Source organism: Pangasianodon hypophthalmus, chromosome 19 (assembly GCF_027358585.1).
Source record: "Pangasianodon hypophthalmus isolate fPanHyp1 chromosome 19, fPanHyp1.pri, whole genome shotgun sequence".
NCBI lineage: Eukaryota > Metazoa > Chordata > Actinopteri > Siluriformes > Pangasiidae > Pangasianodon > Pangasianodon hypophthalmus.
In genome coordinates, this window is record NC_069728.1 from 18,291,289 (window position 1) to 18,307,922 (window position 16,634).

General features: G+C 36.5%; 1 protein-coding gene across 5 annotated transcripts in view; it reads left to right on the forward strand.

Annotated features, from left to right (window-relative positions):
• Window positions 1–820: 820 nt before the first annotated feature.
• The window catches only part of sipa1l1 (signal-induced proliferation-associated 1 like 1), a 91,036-nt gene continuing 75,222 nt past the window's right edge, over window positions 821–16,634 (forward strand). For all 5 annotated transcript variants that reach the window (XM_034313640.2, XM_034313641.2, XM_034313642.2 and 2 more), the window contains exon 1: window positions 821–1,157. The gene's annotated coding sequence lies outside the window, so the exon portion shown is untranslated. The remainder of the gene's footprint in view (window positions 1,158–16,634) is intronic.

Below are 16,634 nucleotides of genomic sequence, written 5' to 3' on the forward strand. Positions count from 1 at the left end.
TAGTAGAATAGTAGAGCGAATAGACACTTAGGCCTGTAGCTGTAAAAGTCTAGTTAAAGTAGCTTTTTATGAGCTTCACGTGCTCTGACAGAGCAAACAAAATACACGCTTTCGAGGAGGCGTCCGTGTTGGTATCCACTTCGCACGTCGAACACGCCGAGGTGGGAAATGATATCAGTACAACTCGCAAATTAGCACTTACAAGGCAACACGAACGCAGCAAAAATGAAAACGCACAGGGGCCTTTGTCGCGTCCTGGTGCGAACGCACAGCGTGAACTGCTGCTGTTATCATAAAGACTGTCTCGTGCTCATCCCAGGACTCTGATTCAGGATTCACAATCACCTAAAGAGCGTACAACTGCAGAGACGTAATGATTTTATAGTCATTATGAGGGAGGATGAGCTCTCTTTTGAGACTGGTTGCTCTCAGGATGTTGCCTCAGGGAGTGTTTATTTATTTATTTATTTATTTATTTATTTTTATAGGGATTTGTAAATGTTTTGGGTTTTTTGTAAAGCTGCTTTGTGACGATGTTGTGTGTTGTTAAAAGTGCTATACAAGTAAAATCACATTGAATTGAATGGAAACGGATTAAATTTATAGTGTAGATGCACAGAATATATACACACACACACATATATATATATATATATATATATATATATGAGATAGCTTTTTTAACGCTAATTGGGGCGTGCTTTGGCTCTCGTGAAATCTCGCGATAGTTCGAAAGCAAAGCGACGGTTGGGTTTTCGGCGAGATTTCAGCAGCTGCGGCGCGAGGCGAAGGCGGAGCTGGAACTTTGTATGAACTTCTGAGTTGAAGTTGGCGAGAGAGAGAGAGAGAGAGAGAGAAGGAGAGAGAGGCAGAGAGGCAGAGGCGCAGACTGAAGCGAGAGGAGCTGCGGTGCGGCTGATGGACTAGACCTCACTCCATTTATTTAGCAGTTATTTTCGCCTGAAGCTACACACACAGCCCGAGGGTGGGCAGCAACTCGGACTCTGTCTTGCACTCCCTAACCGTTTCTTCGACGGTTATTTATTTTATTTACCGGCTGTTTTTGGAGTTTTTATCTGCGGGAAGCAACGCGGACGAGACTGGAGAGTAAAGAGAGAGAAGCAGAGAGCAAAGAGAGAGAGAGAGAGAGAGAGAAGGTGAGTTCAGTCTGTAAACACTTGGCTTTGATTTAACCGTCGCTTGTATTATTTACACCCCCCTTTTCCTCCCCCCCCTTTTTTTTAAAAAATAAAACAACCGAGCGCGTGCGAGTCTCGAGACGCATTAATATTAACATTATTTCCAGCATTTAGCGAGACAAAAGTTAAATCTTTGTTACGACGGACATGTAGCGATATTAATACACGCTTATTTTTAAAGATTAGATAATTACATGTCGATTAAAGTGTGTAAATTGGGTTAGATTTGTAACGGCGCGCGGTGAAGACGTTACAAATGAGCCGTTGGTCTCGCGCAGGTTTGTGGACGCCGAGCTAGCTTTATCGATTTTAATATTACGTTAAAAAAATACACACAAAAGCGTTATATCTGGGACACAAATCACACAAACTACATAAATAGCTAAATACTTTCAACATTCAAACAAGTAGTGCTCAAAAAAACAAAAACAAACAAAAACAGATTTATTTATGATGGGTAACTGTCTTGCGCATGCGCAGTTGAAGGATACTTTTGTATAAAATTATATTTCTCCCCTCTAAAGGAAAATACATTGTTGTGCAGCTTGTTTTATTGTAAATAAAGGTTGACAACACAATGAATTTTAGCAAAAAATCCATCCAGAGATCAGGGACCTGTTTTGCATGTTGTACCCCGAGTTCATGTGGGTTTCCTCAGGGTTCTCTGGTTTCCTCCATGCATCTAGGTGGATTATAGTGTCTCATTACAGTGTCTCTAAATTGCTGCTAAAGTGGCTGTTGAATATGAATGAATGTCTTTCAAATCATGCTTCAGTTCCTGTTTTAGCTTCACCATCAGCATTGTATCTGGACAGAGATAAATCCTTCATAATAAAGGATAAAGACCGTCTTCACGGTCACGGGTTTGTGATCGTGTGGCAGCCATTTTGTGAATAACACACGTTTGATGACGCAGATGAGAGATAACGCAGGAGGCTGGTGGTCAAGTGTTGGATGCTGATTTGCACGTTACGCGTGAAATTCATGGAAAGTTCCAAAATCGGTTTTCCAGAATTCCGACCTAAAATCGTTCTGGAAAAAACGAAACTGCCCAGAAGAAGGAATTAATTATTTCTGTGTGATTAACGAAGAGAAATTACGTATAATGTAGATCAGTGGTCCTGTTCGCCTTTGCTCGTAAAAACGATGTGTGACAGTGGTCGTATTGGAATTACGGAATTACGTTACAACTTTTTTCACAGCACAAAAGCTACACATCATTTTGCCGCCATATTGTTGCGACGTAAGGTTTGTTTATGTCTTGGAATTCCGACTTCAATTGACCACTTCGTTGCATTTGCGTCAGATTTTTGCGATAGATTGCAGCAGCTGGATTTCACAACGTGAACGGATGCGGTAATCCCGATGCAAATCTTAGCTTCTCATCCCAAACTGGGAATATCTTAAGTAGTAAGTGTGTCGGATCAGGAATCCTTTTCCACAAAGAGCTTAAATAATTCACACTCAGAATTTCTGACCTTGGAGTAGGGAAAAAAATAAACCCTCAAAAAACAGGTGTGTGTCCTCAACCCCGAGTTCAGGAAGTGATGTCATGCCAACATGGCCGCCCACATCGTGAACAGTAACTAAACTATAACGTTACACGCTGCATCAAACGGGGTTATAGTGGCGTTTATTTTAGTTGGTTAACACTGACTTTTTATTTCGCTTTTATTTTGACAAACTAAACATCATAAACTTGTGATCAGTAACGTTAAGCTTTCACGGAGGCGTCCGCTCTGTTCCTCGCTCTGTTCCTCGCTCTGTTCCTCGCTTTGTTCCCTAAAACGATGTAATTCCGAGCTCGGGCTTCCGAGTCGAGCCGGAAGGCAGTGTTTTAGCAGGTGGTGGTTTTTTAGCTCGGTGCGTCTCCGAGTGTGTCGCTGATGCGTTGGTTTGTTCTGATCTCGCCTCTCTGGCCGCGTTCGCCGCGTGGGCGGATGTACGCTTTAAAGACGAGCTCGTCTCTGACTCAAGCGCTGGCTTCTGCTGCTTCTTCATGCTCTAGATCTAAAATAATTAAAGAGTTTATGTATGTGTGTGTGTGTGTGTGTGTGTGTGTGTGTGTGTGGTGTTTTTACTGTACAGTGAGCAGACACAGACACACACAAACTCGCTTTTATCTAATGTTTATTGGATAGTCTGTCTTTTTAACCAACAGATTTGGAGCCGTAGACGATTAGGAACATATTTGATCATCCGACGTGCACAATCGTATCAGCGTAGACGACGATTAAGTGAATTTATCGCCTCTTCATTCAGCGTTCGCGTTAATATCACTAACGTGGTTCCTAATAATTTGTCACAATCAGCAGAAAACCTTTATTTCCTCCTCGTACGACTGACTCAATCAATCGCGTTTTGCAGTTCTTAATTTAATCTTAATTATTTTAATGACAGTCGTGAATATAACCAGGTGATTGAGCTGTTGTTATGACTGCTGTGTACTTATTCTTGCTTTTTTATTTCTTATTTTCTTATTTATTTATTTATTAGAATATCTATCAGCAGCATTTTAATGTCTGATCTTAAGTGATTAGTCGAGATGATTTTTGCGCAGTCGTCTAACTTCTGGCTCTCTGGCAGTCTGACGATTTGAACCGAAGGACAGAACTTTAATCTCTGAGCTACTACTGAAGTTATGGAGAGGTTTTTTTTTTTTTTTTTTAATGCATGGACACGGAAAACATTCACTCATTTATCAGGAAAGACCTGACAAGTTGAAGGTTAAGCTTCTTGCTCAAGGACCCAAACAGTGGCAGCTCAGCGGTGATGGGATTCAAACTCATGACCTTAACCACTGAGCTACCGTTTCCCATTTTTGAAGGTTATTCCAGAAGAATACAGATTGGACTTGATATCTTTTCAGTGTTTATTCGAGCAAAGCAGATCACGTGAAGTCTTGAAGTTCAGAGATTGCGGTCTCCTGTAGCGCTGGTACTCGTCTAGTATTCTCGATCAAACGTAACCATTCTTAGACAAAAACACCAACGTGAAGATACGTTTCAGCAGGCGAAAGCTCTCCTCTTCTCCTCTACACGCATTCTCTAATATCTATTATGTAAGTACGCCAAGGATGCGGATACAGTGTCACATTTTTCTGTATTAAGCCGCCAATTGAGAAGGAGCGCGTGGGCAGAGGCGCACATGTTCTGCAACATGGAGAGAGAGAGAGAGAGAGAGAGAAGGAGAGAGAGAAGGAGAGAGGGGAGAAAGCCTGGGCGGATGATTGGCAGCACAGGGATTCTCAAAAGCCTTTCCGAATCCGAGCGACTGCACGGTCTAACGTTGACGGATTAAGCGGAAGCATCACATAACGAGTGTTTAACTCAAACGTCACTCGTGGCATTTACAAAAGCTCTCCTCGCCTCAGGAGAACACGAACGCCATAAATCACGAGGTCAGAGAGCACCGAGGAAGCCGAACAGGTCGTCTCTAGGGTTTACCCGAGCTCGGTATTGGTTACTGTCATCGCCATTCATCTGCCGATAAAGAAAAAAAAAAGATAACGGACATTTTCGAGTTACACATCGTTGATAAAAACGCAGATTTCTTCCTTGCATCGATTGGCATCACGATCCGTCTCTACCGTACACGCTACGCATCTCGATGTGTAGTTTCACTCAGAAACTTCCAGCTAAACAAAAGTGTTGCATTAACACAACCGTGTTTGATGATATCTCACTTAAAAATAAAATGGAAAAAAAAAAATCCGTAGGAAATTTTAACTTCTGCTTCCATTCAGTTTATAATTATTTTTAAAAAATTCACGAAAAGACTACAATATCAATAATATCTCAGAAAAGCGAGCTGTGGAATAAATTAGCACAATATTAACATTTTTGTCATATTTCTTATCGCTGTTCTAAGTAAGGGTGGGAGATATGACAAAAAATATCTTTGACACACGATATACATCACGATCTTCCTGAACAGCTTCCAGCAAAACGTTTAAAATTAAACTTCAGTGAGGTTTTATTGTCTTCACAAGTAAAGTAAACACTGGAGAAAATTTTAAAAATCTATACGAATTTTAGTAGAAAACTTTATCAAATCTGCTTTAAAATTATTTTTCAAACTGAAGTTTCTGACGCTTTTTCACTTGTTCATAATTAATATCCGATATCGATGTTAAAACCTTGAGCATCAGGTTCCTCGCTAGCCGTCCTCGCGCATCTATACTCAGAGGAGAGAACACCACTACGGTCACTTTACATCTTTCTAAACCTGAGAGCAAGTTTGTTCTTGGCCAAAGATTTGAGTGGAGAAAAAAGTTTATTTTGTTGTTTAGCTTACGAAACGGTCAGATTGGGAAATTTCAATGAAGTCAAGCGTTAGAGTCAGAAAGATACACGATCTGTGAGCCTTTAACGTTGAGTCACTGTAGTTCTGTAGTTTCTTTGAAACACAGTCAGACACAGTGTTAAGGGGAAAAAACCAGCTAAGCTCAGATGAAAAACCAGAGACTCTAGAAACCGACTTGGACAACAAAGAAACTGGGGACATAAGGAGGTAACGTGGCTAAGAAATGAGGTTTAACACACAGAAACACACGGGATGGATGTGTCTGTGTTAGAGGCAGGAGATATGGCTAAGATATCGCATCGCAACACTTCATCATGTTTCACGATATATCAAATATCAAAAAATATATAAATGTGCACACGTTTGGTAACAGTGTGCCAACAAAAGGCCACGATGGGGCCAGATATTTTTGTTCAACTTTTTTTTTTTTTTTTTTTTTTTAAATAAATAAAAGTAAACAAAAAGGAGAGAAGCTGAAACAATTGGTACAAAAATCATTTCCGTTTTACGGGGTATAACGAGGAAGTAATAAAGTGAGACACCTGATGATATTGAAGGTATTTCAGGATGTTACAATATCGATAACAAATCACCCAGCTCTAATCTGGGGCCGTATTCGCAAAAAAAGATAACTCTGATCCGGCAGATTTAGGAGAAATTCTTTAAAAAAAAAAAAATTTCTCCTTAATCAGTTACTTTCCAAAACCTGGATAATTTGCTTACCGTGTTCAGTGTCAGGTGAAGCTTCGGAGTTGATTCTCGCCCAACTCTAATCTGGGGTGATGTTAGAAAAAAATCCTAATGCTAAAAGAAGCTCAAAACGGGCAGATTTAGGAGAAATTCTTTTAAACTGTCCTAATTTTAAAACTCCTAATTTTTTTTTTGTCTGGAAAAAGTAATTCTCAAAACAGTTCAGCACTAAAAGCAGCTCCTAAACCTGAATCTTTTTCTAGTGTGTGAAAATCGACTCCAAAGCTTCGGAGTCGACTCTTAGTTTTTAACAAATCCTGGAACCGACTCTGTTTGGGATCGACTCCCAGCGACGATGCGAACCGAAAGCAGGACGATTGAATAACTTGATACGCAACACCAGAAAACGAAACAATTTAGTACCGAAAAAAACCCTTTTAATTACTTTTCAAGCTCATTGATTGAAAAAAGCTTCACTGCTTGTGTGCTACGAAACATGGACCAACTTGTGAGCGAATTGATAGTGAAATTCGTTCAGCTTTTTATTTATTTATTTATTTTTTTTTAATGAAATTTAATTGTCGATCAGTTGTTGCAGTCGTAATTTCAACCCTTAATCTCATTCATTTTTTTTTTCCACAAGCTCAACCCGTCCACCAGTGACGTACAGAATGAGAATTTTTTTTTTACAAACAGGATTTTTCCACTGTTCTTGATTCACGTGAAGTGATGCTGATGCTGATCTAACAAATGACTGTGCATATCGAAGCCTGTGGTGTTTTTTGCAAAGAGGAGAAATGGTGAGCAGCTTTCTGAAAGGGAAGAGAGAGAGAGAGAGAGAGAGAGGGAGAGGGGTGTTAACATGGCTCCAGAAGGCTGAAATTAGTAACGAATGCACCCGTCTAACACTCGGACTCCATAATTACAGTCCTGTCTCCGGCACCGCTGTGGGCACCATCTTATTGCGAGCTGCTGCCTTGGATACACACACCCATTAGTCACGACGTCCATCATTCCAACATTCACAAGGATGAGAGGATGCTCAGGCGATGATTCTAGCAGTATTCACACTCCATTCGCTGGATTTGTGTCTCCTACAATAGTGCTGATGTAAATACGTACGTAATATTGTCATGCATCCAACGCACACGGTGAGTTCTTGGATTACGATGTGGTTCGGATGAAAATCTAAATGTCCTGAATCTTCCATAATAAGTACTCTTGTATTCCATTGTTTTCCGAGAACTGATTTCCTGTTATTAAAAAAAAATATCCAAAGCGTTTGTTCCTCAACACTTCCTCCGTACATACGCAGCTACTTCATCCAGAAACGCCAGCGTCTACTCTGTTATTCAACTCGTTTCAATTCCCTGAGCCACGTCTGGCCATGAACTCGCTTCTTTTCTGTTCCCATCGCCATCTAATCCGACTGCTGATCAACCGCAGCTCATTCCCGAAATCGGAAACGACACGTTGCTTTAAATTTCCGAGGAATGTCACTGACTCAGCGATACCTATCTAAACCACAACATCATTAATTAATTTTATGTAAATATCTTAAAAAAAAAAAAGCTTCATTTCTAATACTATTCCATGAGATCTGTCGTTGAGAGAGGAATCACTAAGTATTGAATACTCACACACTCGGAGTCGTGCTGTTATTGGAAAATAATCAGCGATGCAGTGGCGCGATGAAGCGCCGTTACAGCTACCACCCCGAAGGTTATTTTCCTTTAATAGCAGAATTTTATCTCTTGTATTGCAGAGATTTACCGACGATTACGATATTTTCAACAGATTTATAACACAAGACATTTTAGACATTTTATTACGTCAGTAACGTACGTGTGTATAACGTGAAGTGAATAAAAACTAAAGGATTGTTACTTGCACTAAGTTACCAGTCTAGTGAGAAGTGTTATGTTGTTATAGGAAAATAATCAACGCCCTGATGTGAAGCAGAGAAGCCTGGATTATACTCGTTCACACACTCGCTGCGTATCTTGTACATCCAGGAGATTTAAAAGCAAGATGTTTACAATTTCACGCACTGCGACGTTCAATACACTGACGCACTCTGTTTCTCTTTGAAACTTTCCACCGTCGTCGTGACTGTTGTCATGAACTGCGTCTCAAAGCTAAAACTCTGACTTTTAGAGTTAAAAATATTTACTAATCAAGAAAATCCAGAAGTCTGGCACACGAAACGGCGCTCTTGGTAGGTTTGAAGGTGAAATGAGAGGTTTTTAAAATTCAAACACTAACTGTAATAGGAAAACCAGTGAGTGTTAGCGCTCAGTATCTCTCTAACTGCTCTAGAATAGTACATGCAAATGTGATTTGAAACACAATGCTAGTTTATCTAGCGGAGGAAGATGGAAGGGGAAGTTCGTCCAGTGCAGTTAGACTGAAAAAGACTAAAATAACACCGACACTATCCATTTAAATCTGACCTGATGTCTGAATGTAACGTTTCAAAATATTAGCACACAAAATCCATCTTCGGTATTTCCACTATTAAAAATAATAAAAAAAAAAACTTTTTTAAAAAAGAAACGAAAGAGGAGACCCTGCTATAGCAACGCTAAACATTCGTTCCCTCGCAAGCCTCTCTTTTTTTTTCTCTAATAAGACAAAAAAAAAAACGCAGGTTTTCACGTCACCAAGAAACCACGACGTGTCAACATCTCTGTCCTGAAGATGTCAGAAAACTTCCTGACTGTTACAAAGCGTTGACACTGGAGACTCCTTCCATAAGTGTCTCCTTACATATAAACGATTACACACGTTTACGTGGAGCGTCCTGCACCAAGTCCCTGTGAATGAGCTGTTACCATAGAAACGGTAAAGTATTAGAACGAGCGCATTAGTATAAACCTGCGATTTGATTTGTTATAGAAAATTAATCATCACCTTTTAACCAATCAGAATCGAGCATTCAGCAGTGCTGTGGTGTAAACAAAACAGAGAAATCGTGTTTTCTCTCTCTCATTTTTTCACTTTTTTAAAAAAATTAAAAAATCGAGTGCAAAAGTTTGCGCACCCTTACAACAAAATGACGTCAATTGCGTTGATATCAGTAAGACATTAAGTTTATTTGGTTTTCTAGATGTTCTGTCGATCACAATAATGACGGAAAAATGTGTGTTAAGATATTTATAGTAAGTCTAAATTGAAAAGTTAATTTCAGTTCAAAAGTTAGCATCCCCCATTTGAAGGATATAAATTCACTCTTTACTTTAATAACCTCGTCTGAGCTCTGAGTTTGTGTTTTCAAACGGGTTTTTTTTTTTAGTTGACTTTGCCCTGTTTTGATTTGTGTTATCATTTTTAACATCTTAACGGATAAACTGTAAAAAAAAAAAAATAGTGGTGCATTTTCAGTTCTTCACTTCAGAAAGCAGAAGGGAGGCAAACTATTCACTGCAACTGTACATAAAAATCTTATTTAAAAAAAAACAAACAAAAAAAAAACACTTGCAGTGTGTGTTTCTAAATGATTTTGCTCCTCATTAGTCATTCTCGTAACTACTTTTATTCACGTGCTTTAAGATGAACGACTGATTAATAACCTGAGAGTTTAAAGCTTAAATGGCACTAAACATTTCGTGATGATTTACACGGTCAATTTTTATTATAAGAGATTTTACTTCTCTCTCCAGTCCTAGAGTTAGTAATCTAGAACTAATTTATTTTACTAAAAGTGCAAAAATGTCGTGGTGTAATAAGCGTCAGAAGCCATCCATCGTTAGCCGCGGCGGTCTTCCTGTTCCCCAGGAGGAGTTTGTCAGGTTTATTCGGTTTGACACGCTGTCTAGAAGAGACGCGCTTTAATGAGACTCTCTGCCCACTCATCTGACGAAATCACTGAGGATGCACCAAAATTACAGACCAATATTTTACACCCCAAAATGACACGAAAGTGTGCAAATACTGAAGAATTGATGAGGTAGGGTGTTCCCATTATTAATGATGAAACTACAACCCATAACAGATCATCTTATTAGCAGTGGGGAATTTAAAAGCGATGATTAAAGTGTGATTAAGAAGGCGTGAGTCACGTCTGAGTTCTCAGTGCACAGTCGTATTCCCTGCATGCTTCACTACACTCTTACCTCTAATGATGAACCAGAAATGACACACCACAGCAATAAAGCTCGCGTATAAATACAGGAATAACAGAAGGTTCTCTAACGACCACCAAAACCCCAAACAGCACAAAAGTGTATTTAAGGTGAGACACTAAATGTGTGTGACGGTTTTGGTTCAAAAAGATGTTTATTTCACTTTTTTTTTTTTTTTTTTTTTTGTCCACTCGAGTTCACTACATTATCTGAAACGGAGTAGCTTTGAAGACGGTTCGTAGCGCAATCATGTCATGTCGTATATGCGTAATATTTAACATCACATTTTAACTTAACGGTTATCTGAACATTTACCTTTTACTGTAACATTAACCTCAACATTTACCTTTTACTGTAACATTACCCTCAACATTTACCTTTTACTGTAACATTAACCTCAACATTTACCTTTTACTGTAACATTAACCTCAACATTTACCTTTTACTGTAACATTAACCTCAACATTTACCTTTTACTGTAACATTAACCTCAACCTTTACCTTTTACTGTAACATTAACCTCAACATTTACCTTTTACTGTAACATTAACCTCAACATTTACCTTTTACTGTAACATTAACCTCAACATTTACCTTTTACTGTAACATTAACCTCAACATTTACCTTTTACTGTAACATTAACCTCAACCTTTACCTTTTACTGTAACATTAACCTCAACCTTTACCTTTTACTGTAACATTAACCTCAACATTTACCTTTTACTGTAACATTAACCTCAACATTTACCTTTTACTGTAACATTAACCTCAACATTTACCTTTTACTGTAACATTAACCTCAACATTTTCCTTTTACTGTAACATTAACCTCAACCTTTACCTTTTACTGTAACATTAACCTCAACATTTACCTTTTACTGTAACATTAACCTCAACATTTACCTTTTACTGTAACATTAACCTCAACCTTTACCTTTTACTGTAACATTAACCTCAACCTTTACCTTTTACTGTAACATTAACCTCAACCTTTACCTTTTACTGTAACATTAACCTCAACCATTACCTTTTACTGTAACATTAACCTCAACATTTACCTTTTACTGTAACATTAACCTCAACATTTACCTTTTACTGTAACATTAACCTCAACATTTACCTTTTACTGTAACATTAACCTCAACCTTTACCTTTTACTGTAACATTAACCTCAACATTTACCTTTTACTGTAACATTAACCTCAACATTTACCTTTTACTGTAACATTAACCTCAACCTTTACCTTTTACTGTAACATTAACCTCAACATTTACCTTTTACTGTAACATTAACCTCAACATTTACCTTTTACTGTAACATTAACCTCAACATTTACCTTTTACTGTAACATTAACCTCAACATTTACCTTTTACTGTAACATTACCCTCAACATTTACCTTTTACTGTAACATTAACCTCAACCTTTACCTTTTACTGTAACATTAACCTCAACATTTACCTTTTACTGTAACATTACCCTCAACATTTACCTTTTACTGTAACATTAACCTCAACCTTTACCTTTTACTGTAACATTAACCTCAACCTTTACCTTTTACTGTAACATTAACCTCAACATTTACCTTTTACTGTAACATTAACCTCAACATTTACCTTTTACTGTAACATTACCCTCAACATTTACCTTTTACTGTAACATTAACCTCAACATTTACCTTTTACTGTAACATTAACCTCAACATTTACCTTTTACTGTAACATTACCCTCAACATTTACCTTTTACTGTAACATTAACCTCAACATTTACCTTTTACTGTAACATTAACCTCAACATTTACCTTTGACTGTAACATTAACCTCAACATTTACCTTTTACTGTAACATTAACCTCAACCTTTACCTTTTACTGTAACATTAACCTCAACCTTTACCTTTTACTGTAACATTAACCTCAACATTTACCTTTTACTGTAACATTAACCTCAACCTTTACCTTTTACTGTAACATTAACCTCAACATTTACCTTTTACTGTAACATTAACCTCAACATTTACCTTTTACTGTAACATTACCCTCAACATTTACCTTTTACTGTAACATTACCCTCAACATTTACCTTTTACTGTAACATTAACCTCAACATTTACCTTTTACTGTAACATTAACCTCAACATTTACCTTTTACTGTAACATTAACCTCAACATTTACCTTTTACTGTAACATTACCCTCAACATTTACCTTTTACTGTAACATTAACCTCAACATTTACCTTTTACTGTAACATTAACCTCAACATTTACCTTTTACTGTAACATTACCCTCAACATTTACCTTTTACTGTAACATTACCCTCAACATTTACCTTTTACTGTAACATTAACCTCAACATTTACCTTTTACTGTAACATTAACCTCAACATTTACCTTTGACTGTAACATTAACCTCAACATTTACCTTTGACTGTAACATTACCCTCAACATTTACCTTTTACTGTAACATTACCCTCAACATTTACCTTTTACTGTAACATTAACCTCAACCTTTACCTTTTACTGTAACATTAACCTCAACCTTTACCTTTTACTGTAACATTACCCTCAACATTTACCTTTTACTGTAACATTAACCTCAACATTTACCTTTTACTGTAACATTAACCTCAACATTTACCTTTGACTGTAACATTACCCTCAACATTTACCTTTGACTGTAACATTAACCTCAACATTTACCTTTTACTGTAACATTAACCTCAACATTTACCTTTTACTGTAACATTAACCTCAACCTTTACCTTTTACTGTAACATTAACCTCAACATTTACCTTTTACTGTAACATTACCCTCAACATTTACCTTTTACTGTAACATTAACCTCAACCTTTACCTTTTACTGTAACATTAACCTCAACATTTACCTTTTACTGTAACATTAACCTCAACATTTACCTTTTACTGTAACATTAACCTCAACCTTTACCTTTTACTGTAACATTAACCTCAACATTTACCTTTTACTGTAACATTACCCTCAACATTTACCTTTTACTGTAACATTAACCTCAACCTTTACCTTTTACTGTAACATTAACCTCAACCTTTACCTTTTACTGTAACATTACCCTCAACATTTACCTTTTACTGTAACATTACCCTCAACATTTACCTTTTACTGTAACATTAACCTCAACATTTACCTTTTACTGTAACATTAACCTCAACATTTACCTTTTACTGTAACATTAACCTCAACATTTACCTTTTACTGTAACATTAACCTCAACATTTACCTTTTACTGTAACATTAACCTCAACCTTTACCTTTGACTGTAACATTAACCTCAACCTTTACCTTTTACTGTAACATTAACCTCAACATTTACCTTTTACTGTAACATTACCCTCAACATTTACCTTTTACTGTAACATTAACCTCAACCTTTACCTTTTACTGTAACATTAACCTCAACATTTACCTTTTACTGTAACATTAACCTCAACATTTACCTTTTACTGTAACATTAACCTCAACCTTTACCTTTTACTGTAACATTAACCTCAACATTTACCTTTTACTGTAACATTACCCTCAACATTTACCTTTTACTGTAACATTAACCTCAACCTTTACCTTTTACTGTAACATTAACCTCAACCTTTACCTTTTACTGTAACATTACCCTCAACATTTACCTTTTACTGTAACATTACCCTCAACATTTACCTTTTACTGTAACATTAACCTCAACCTTTACCTTTTACTGTAACATTACCCTCAACATTTACCTTTTACTGTAACATTACCCTCAACATTTACCTTTTACTGTAACATTAACCTCAACATTTACCTTTTACTGTAACATTAACCTCAACATTTACCTTTTACTGTAACATTAACCTCAACCTTTACCTTTTACTGTAACATTAACCTCAACATTTACCTTTTACTGTAACATTAACCTCAACATTTACCTTTTACTGTAACATTAACCTCAACCTTTACCTTTTACTGTAACATTAACCTCAACCTTTACCTTTTACTGTAACATTAACCTCAACATTTACCTTTTACTGTAACATTACCCTCAACAGTTACCTTTTACTGTAACATTAACCTCAACCTTTACCTTTTACTGTAACATTAACCTCAACCTTTACCTTTTACTGTAACATTAACCTCAACCTTTACCTTTTACTGTAACATTAACCTCAACCTTTACCTTTTACTGTAACATTACCCTCAACATTTACCTTTTACTGTAACATTACCCTCAACATTTACCTTTTACTGTAACATTAACCTCAACATTTACCTTTTACTGTAACATTAACCTCAACCTTTACCTTTTACTGTAACATTAACCTCAACCATTACCTTTTACTGTAACATTAACCTCAACATTTACCTTTTACTGTAACATTACCCTCAACAGTTACCTTTTACTGTAACATTAACCTCAACCTTTACCTTTTACTGTAACATTAACCTCAACCTTTACCTTTTACTGTAACATTAACCTCAACCTTTACCTTTTACTGTAACATTAACCTCAACATTTACCTTTTACTGTAACATTAACCTCAACCTTTACCTTTTACTGTAACATTAACCTCAACCTTTACCTTTTACTGTAACATTAACCTCAACCTTTACCTTTTACTGTAACATTAACCTCAACCTTTACCTTTGATTGTAACATTACCCTCAACATTTACCTTTTACTGTAACATTACCCTCAACCTTTACCTTTTACTGTAACATTAACCTCAACCTTTACCTTTTACTGTAACATTAACCTCAACCTTTACCTTTTACTGTAACATTAACCTCAACCTTTACCTTTTACTGTAACATTAACCTCAACATTTACCTTTTACTGTAACATTAACCTCAACATTTACCTTTTACTGTAACATTAACCTCAACCTTTACCTTTTACTGTAACATTAACCTCAACCTTTACCTTTTACTGTAACATTAACCTCAACCTTTACCTTTTACTGTAACATTAACCTCAACATTTTCCTTTTACTGTAACATTAACCTCAACATTTACCTTTTACTGTAACATTAACCTCAACATTTACCTTTGACTGTAACATTAACCTCAACATTTACCTTTGACTGTAACATTACCCTCAACATTTACCTTTGACTGTAACATTACCCTCAACATTTACCTTTGACTGTAACATTACCCTCAACAGTTACCTTTGACTGTAACATTAACCTCAACCTTTACCTTTTACTGTAACATTACCCTCAACATTTACCTTTTACTGTAACATTACCCTCAACATTTACCTTTTACTGTAACATTACCCTCAACATTTACCTTTGACTGTAACATTACCCTCAACAGTTACCTTTGACTGTAACATTAACCTCAACATTTACCTTTGACTGTAACATTAACCTCAACATTTACCTTTGACTGTAACATTACCCTCAACATTTACCTTTTACTGTAACATTACCCTCAACATTTACCTTTTACTGTAACATTAACCTCAACATTTACCTTTTACTGTAACATTACCCTCAACAGTTACCTTTGACTGTAACATTAACCTCAACATTTACCTTTTACTGTAACATTAACCTCAACATTTACCTTTGACTGTAACATTACCCTCAACAGTTACCTTTTACTGTAACATTAACCTCAACCTTTACCTTTTACTGTAACATTAATTTTAACAATTACCGTAAAGGTGACAGTAACGTTTACCGTAACATTAACGTTCACCGTAACGGTCACAGTAACGTTTGCCGTAATGGCCAAGATAATTTTTACCATAAGTTACAGCGACGTTTATCGTAACAATAACAGTAACATTCTGCATAACATTTTACCATAACAGTTAGTCTTCATTAGGGCTGCACGATATTGAACAAACATGCGATATGCGATGCGATATGCGGTACGATAATGCTACAGGTGTGTAAAATCAGTTGAAATTGTTTGTTTATATATATTTAAAAACTGAAAATGACATAACCATCATGCATGTTTCATGTGTTTTTTTTTTTTTTTGAGGAAAAGAAAGCAATCTCTGCTGTCTGTGTCGCCCTGAAACTTTGACTTTTCGTAACTTTTTGAATTATTAAAATCATTCAGTTATGTTTAGGATATTTCAATAATTTTAATGTTTTGTGCAGCCCTAGTCTACATTTTGTAGAATCCACATTTACCTTAACATTTACTGTAACAGTTGTCATAACGTTAAGTGGAACATTCACCATAACATTAAAGACATTTACTGTAAAGGTTGCAGTAACATTAACCATAATGGTTGTGGTAATGTTTACAGCAACATTTATCCTAACACTAACTGTAACATT